The sequence below is a fragment of the Vigna umbellata genome, unplaced genomic scaffold (genome assembly GCF_029865625.1).
Source record: "Vigna umbellata cultivar VRB3 unplaced genomic scaffold, Vumbellata_1.0 scaffold_738, whole genome shotgun sequence".
NCBI lineage: Eukaryota > Viridiplantae > Streptophyta > Magnoliopsida > Fabales > Fabaceae > Vigna > Vigna umbellata.
Window position 1 is genome coordinate 26,799 of NW_028274505.1, and position 6,807 is coordinate 33,605.

Sequence of the window (6,807 nt, forward strand, 5' to 3'; positions counted from 1 at the left end):
ATAACAGTATATATTTCAGCAGATTTGAAATGGGATTTAATAGGATAAGCATTTGATTATACTTCATAAATCTGGTTTAACAAAGAATTATCATTGCTAAATTTTATAGGGTCTTACATTCTCCCTAACTACAAAAATTTTCGTCCTCGAAAATTCAGAAATTATAAGCAAAATAAGTGCGGATATAAATCCTTCATTGCACTCTCCTGTGAGAACCTGATAATTAGTACACATTAAATCAATCTCTGATCACTATTTAATGCACCGTGACACGTCAAAATGCACTCACCTTTCCACTGCATGCGCCTGCCATGTGTCACGGTTGGAGCATTCTGAGAAGGTTAGTGGGAGACAAGTGGCGTGTGGAGGATGGGGAGTTTATTCTGCAGGGAAAGAGAAAAATAATTCTGGAAAAACTCTCCCTCTTCCTCCTGCATGCTTCATCTTCTTCTCAGAATTTATGCTTCCAAAATTCTCTGCCCTCTCTCTAAACTGTTTTCATCTTCTTCCTAAGAAAATTCACCAGAAAACCTTTGATCTTGTTTCAGACACCATAGAAACCTTCCCTGCACTGTGAACCTCATTCTGATCCGAACAGAATTGAGAACTGAACTGGTAAGTTCTCATCTCTGCACCTTCGTCCATTTGGTTCATGCACACCAAAATTCTGGTTGCATGCATAAGTTAGAAGTCTGATCTGCTTACGGTTTTGGTGTGTTAGATTAAGTGGAGGTGGTTGAGTGAAAGTCTGATAGAAAGCTGTAAGAGCACGAAAGAAACTCTAAACAATTGAAGTGAACTGCTTGATAAGGTAAGGGAAGTTTATATGTTTAATTTATACTGTTTGATTTATGATCTGAGATGCATGTATGGAAAGCATGATGTTTGAGTATTTTGAAACGTTTACTGATATGGAATATGATTTCTGGTTTGTTTTGCATGTGTGAAAAATATGAAGTTGAGTTGTTAGAAATGATCACTGATATCTGATATGCATTCTGGTTTGGATGAATCTGTCATGAACTGATACGGCTTGTATGAATTATATTTGATGTTGAATTTGTTTTAAATGCATGTTGAGTTGATTATGGATGAATGGAGAATGGCTATTGTGTGGTTGGAATGATTTTAAATGTTGAAATCTGCATGATGATGATGTTTGAAGGGAATTAAACCTGAAATGGAAGTATAAAGTTGGAAAATGGAAATCTGGAAAAATTCTGCTAAGTGTGAAAAATCTAAATTTTCTGATCATTCTCTGTTGCTAAAAGGACGTTCGTCACTGTACGGTCTTAGACCGTTCGGTTTTGATTAACATGACTTAGATTGGAATTCATTCATTTGGAATGAATTCTGCTCGAGAACGAGCGTCCCCCAATTGAGTGAATGAGCGTTCGTTCTGCTCAGTATAGATCAATATTTAAAACTTTATAAATAAGTGACGTTCGGTCTTAAGTCGAGCGTTCGTCCTCAATGACGTTCGGCCTCATGTCGAGCGTTCGTCCTTATTGTTGTTCGACCTTATGTCGAACGTTAGTTCTAGAGAGCGTTCGTCCTTAAACTGAACGTTCGTCCAAAGTTGGCGTTCGGTCCTATACCGAAACGCTCGTCCTATAAAGCGCTTGGGTTATAACCAGCGTTAGTGCTGATTCGTGCTTGGTCATTGACCTAGCGTTCGTCCACAGCAGGGTTCGGTTTCTAACTGAACGCTCGTCCTTATTATTGAATTCTGAGCGAACGTAATTGACGTTCGTCCAAAGTAAATTTCTGAACGTTCATTCATTGACAGTAAGAGTTGTTTCTGTACTTTAAATATTCTGGTTATTTATCTAAGTTATTCTGTAAGATAATTATTTCTTTTGATTCAACCTAAAGTTCTTGTACTCAACATCTTCTAAGTATTATTCTGAACTTCTAAATTCAATCTCATCTAAATTCTTTAAGAATTCTTAATGTCCATCAGTGAATAAGAGTTCGTTTCTTTTGTTCAGAAACGTGAAATCAAAGGTTCTGTAATAAGTTCGTTTTATTTGAGTAAAGAATGCATGACGTTAATGTTAAGAGAGTGGAACATAGAATGAAAATGTGAAAATGAGAAATGTTTAATGTGGACGAATGATATGTTGAACGAATTATTGGAATTGGATTTTTACGAGCGTTCCAGGGAGGAACGTCTCTTATATGATTGAATATTGAATTGGTAAAGTATGACTGTGGTTAGTTAATGCTGGCTTGGTCCATCCTGATATTCCGTGATACACCTCTTCAAGTAGAAGGGGGTAGTCATGCGTGGGAATGGCAGGAGGTCCTTAGTCCATAAGTTAACATGGGCGACGTAAGAACGGACTTACCTCGAGTGGCAGCTGTTTGGTGTTACCCAGTTACTACACCACTCGGGTGCAAGGACGCCTGTAACTACATGGTTCATACAGTCCGGACGGTCTGTCTTATTATATGCCTTTATATGATTATTATTTGATGAATTACATGCTGTATGTGTGTTTAGAAATGTAACTGTATGTGTTGATTGTATAAATTAAATATTATAAGCTTACCCTTGCATTTCCATTGTGTTGTCTACTGTACATGTATACTCCGTCTTGTCAAATGCAATGATCATCCGTTGTGGATGTGAGCAGATGGTGGTGCATCCCTTGAAGCAATGCTGGAAGAAGAAAATTTGGACGACTCCAATCTGGTTGAAGTTGAAGTAAAGGCCGAGCCTTAGAGTGCTCGTTTGATTTAGGCTGTACATGTTAGCATAGTTATAACGTTCGGCCACCTATTTTGTAAGGCCGTTCGTCTTATTCATCTCTGATTGTATTTTGGTGCACGTTAGTTTATGTATTTAAGAGCGTTCATTCTTGGTTTTATTGTATGCGTTTACACGCGTCCTCTGTACTGATGCCGTTAGGCTTTTCAATCCAGTTTTAAATGCAAAGACTGTTTGTGATTACTGTTAATTGTAATTAATTCTGAATTATAGTAATTACTGTATTTTGGGATGTTACATCTCCACTTCCCACGTTGAATCTCCAGTGTTAGCATCCCACACTACCTTCACCAAACGAATATCCTTTCCTTTATGCAGCTTGGTGCGTTCATCTTCAATGCGAACTGGTTGCAGTTCCAACGTTCTATCTGGACGCAGTTGAATGTTTTCCAGTTCCAATACATGAGAAGGATTAGATATGTATCTCCTAAGCTGAGACACATGGAAGACTGGATGCAGATTTGATAATTGAGGAGGCAACGCAAGTTCATAGGCTACTGATCCAATCTTCCTTAAAATTTTATACGGCCCTATGAACTTAGGAGACAGCTTCTTTGGACGCACAACTCTTCCCACTCCAGTGATTGGATTCAGTCTTAGAAACACATGATCACCTGTAGCGAATTCCAGTGGTCTTCTCCTCCTATCAGCATAGGATTTCTGCCTGCTCAAAGACGTTTTCAACCTGTCTTGAATCAACTTAACCTTCTCGGTTGTTTGCTGGATGAGCTCAGGTCCAGTTAGCACGTTCTCTCCCTCTTGAAACCAGCAAAGTGGTGTTCGGCATCTTCTCCCATAAAGTGCTTCAAAAGGCGCCATACCAATGCTAGACTGGAAACTGTTGTTATACGTGAATTCCACCAGTGGCAATACTTCATCCCAAGCGCCTAAGTGGTCCAGGACGCACGTCCTCAATAAGTCTTCTAAAGTCTGGATTGTACGTTCAGACTGTCCATCCGTCTGAGGGTGATATGCTGAACTCATCTGCAGCCTGCTTCCTAATTCACCTTGCAAAGATTGCCAAAACCGAGATGTGAATCTCGTGTCTCGGTCAGAAACTATGCTTGAAGGCACTCCATGAAGACGAATTATCTCCTTGATGTACAACTTAGCCAAATTTGTCATTGACATCTTCAGATTCACGGCTAAGAAGTGTGCGCTCTTCGTTAATCTGTCCACGATCACCCAAATTGAATCATGATTCCGGACCGTACGTGGCAGATGGGTCACGAAATCCATAGAAATGCTGTCCCACTTCCACTCTGGGATCTCCAATGGTTGAAGCAATCCTCCTGGACGTTGGTGTTCTGCCTTAGCACGTTGGCAAGTCAAACAAGATGCCACAAAGCGTGCAACATCACTCTTCATCCCAGGCCACCAGAACGAACGCCTGAGATCTTGGTACATCTTAGTCATACCGGGGTGTATGCTAAGACGACTATGGTGCGCTTCCTCCAGTATAATTCGTTTCAGCTCGCCATCATTGGGAACGCACGTTCTGCCAAGGTAACGTAGCATACCGTCCGTCCCAGCATTAAACTCCTTGGCTTTGTCTGTACCGAGAGCACCAAAGATCTTTACCATCTCCTTATCTTCACGTTGCTTCACCCAGATACGATCAAATATGTTACTGGATATTCTAAGGTTACAGCACTTGATACTACTTGGCTCCAATTCAAACTGTAACCTTAGATCTCTGAAACTCTCCACTAAACTCAACTCTTTCACCATCATCAACGAGGCATGAACTGCCTTCCTACTAAGGGCGTCTGCCACTACATTAGCCTTCCCGGGATGATAGAGTAACTCAAACTCATAGTCCTTCAAAAATTCTAACCAACGCCTCTGCCTCATGTTCAGCTCCTTCTGATCAAATAAATATTTGAGGCTCTTGTGGTCACTGAAGACTTGGAATGTTGATCCGTATAGAAAATGCCTCCAAATCTTCAATGCAAAAACGACTGCTGCCAGCTCTAAGTCGTGCGTTGGATAGTTACGTTCATGAATCTTCAATTGGCGAGACGCGTACGCTACTGCCCTTTTCTCTTGCATAAGCACACAGCCCAAACCTTGATGAGACGCATCACAGTACACTTCAAAGGGTCTGGACGTGTCTGGAATGATCAGCACAGGAGCGCTTGTCAACTTACGCTTCAGCTCTTGGAAACGTTCCTCACACACATCAGTCCACGCGAACGGCTGATCCTTCCTAGTTAACTGGGTAAGAGGAGCCACTATCTTGGCGAACCCCTCTATAAAGCGTCTGTAGTAGCCCGCAAGTCCAACAAAACTCCTCACCTCAGTGACCGAACGCGGGCTCTTCCAATCTAACACTGCTCTCACCTTTGAAGGATCCACTGCAATGCCTCCAACCGACACCACATGCCCCAAAAACTGGATTTCCTTCATCCAGAATTCACACTTAGATAATTTTGCATACAATTCCTTCTCACGTAACACTCCAAGTACCAGTCTAAGATGTTTCTCATGCTCCTCTTCGGTCTTGGAATAGATGAGAATATCATCTATGAATACAACTACGAACTCGTCCAAATAGGGCCTGAAGATGCGATTCATGTACTCCATAAACACGGCTGGAGCGTTAGTCACTCCAAATGGCATCACCACATATTCATAATGTCCATACCGTGACCTGAACGCTGTCTTATGGATGTCTTCATCTTTAACTCTGATTTGATGATAACCGGATCTCAAATCAATCTTTGAGAACACTGCAGCTCCATGCAGTTGATCTAGCAAATCATCTATCCTTGGTAAAGGGTATTTATTCTTGATGGTCAGCTTGTTTAATTGCCTGTAATCTATGCACAACCGAGAGCTGCCATCCTTCTTCTTCACTAAGAGTACAGGCGCTCCCCATGGTGACACACTCGGTCTAATGAATTGTTTCTCCATAAGCTCCTCAATCTGCTTCTTGAGTTCAACCAATTCCGCAGGTGCCATCCGGTATGGCTGAACGGATATAGGGGCTGCCGTTGTCACCAAATCAATGGTGAATTCAACTTCTCTAACAGGAGGCAACCCTGGTATCTCATCTGGAAAAACGTCCATAAATTCCTCCACAACTGACGTTCTCTCTCGACTGCCAATAGCGGACGTTCGTTCATGTCTCAAATCTCCAAGCTCTTGGTCTTCATGCGTCATGATGAGAAAACAGCTTGCACCTTCCATTATATCTTCCTTCAACTGGCCAAGCGTTACTGTTAACTCTTCTTCCTCATCATTAGGAAACACCAATTCCTTGTTACCACAATCTATAAGAATGTGATTGGTGGTCAACCAATCCATCCCTAGAATCACCTCCAACCCTTGGAGAGGTAAGCAAATTAAATTCACCTTGTAACTACGTCCCTCAACCACAATAGGACATCTAATGCATACAGTAGACGTCCTAATCTCTCCAGCTGCCGGGGTAGAAACCACCAGGTCGAACTGCATATTCCTCTCCACTAATCCCAATTTCTCAACACACGCCTTCGAGATGAAGGAGTGAGTCGCCCCCGAATCAAACAACACATGACAGGATACTCCACACAGCAAGCATTCACTGGTTATAAGGTTACCTGAGTTAGCTGCTTCCGCCCCAGTTATTGCATACACACGACCTGCTGCTTGTGCTCTACCACCTCTCGGTTGATTCCTTCCAGCAACAGGTGGTCTCGTCACTGCCCGTCCACTCATATTACACTCGTTATTTGAGTGTCCGTTCCTTCCACAAAGACTGCAGTACTTTCCTCCAGCTAGTTGAGGGCATGCATTTCTATAGTGTGGTCCTCCACACCGGTAACAAATAACGTTCCCTTGTACAGGCTGTCCAACAGGAACGATCGCTTGTGATCCGCTTGTATTAGCTGGTTGGTTTGGACGAGCGTAAGGTAATCTTCTTTGAACAGAACCTCCTCTGGACACTATTGGTCCCCTACTCACTTGTTGCTGTTTCTTATGTCGTTCAGCCTCTGCCATGTTCTTCTCCAACACCTTAGCCCTCTCAACCATGGCAGGAAATGTCCTTA

At 42.2% G+C, this 6,807-nt stretch overlaps 1 long non-coding RNA gene across 1 annotated transcript; it reads left to right on the forward strand.

Annotated features, from left to right (window-relative positions):
- Positions 1–215: 215 nt before the first annotated feature.
- On the forward strand, positions 216–2,956 carry LOC148190583 (uncharacterized). The gene is made up of 3 exons (XR_015783168.1): positions 216–615; positions 722–811; positions 2,640–2,956. It is a non-coding gene; the product is annotated as an uncharacterized LOC148190583 (long non-coding RNA).
- The last annotated feature ends 3,851 nt before the right edge of the window (positions 2,957–6,807 follow it).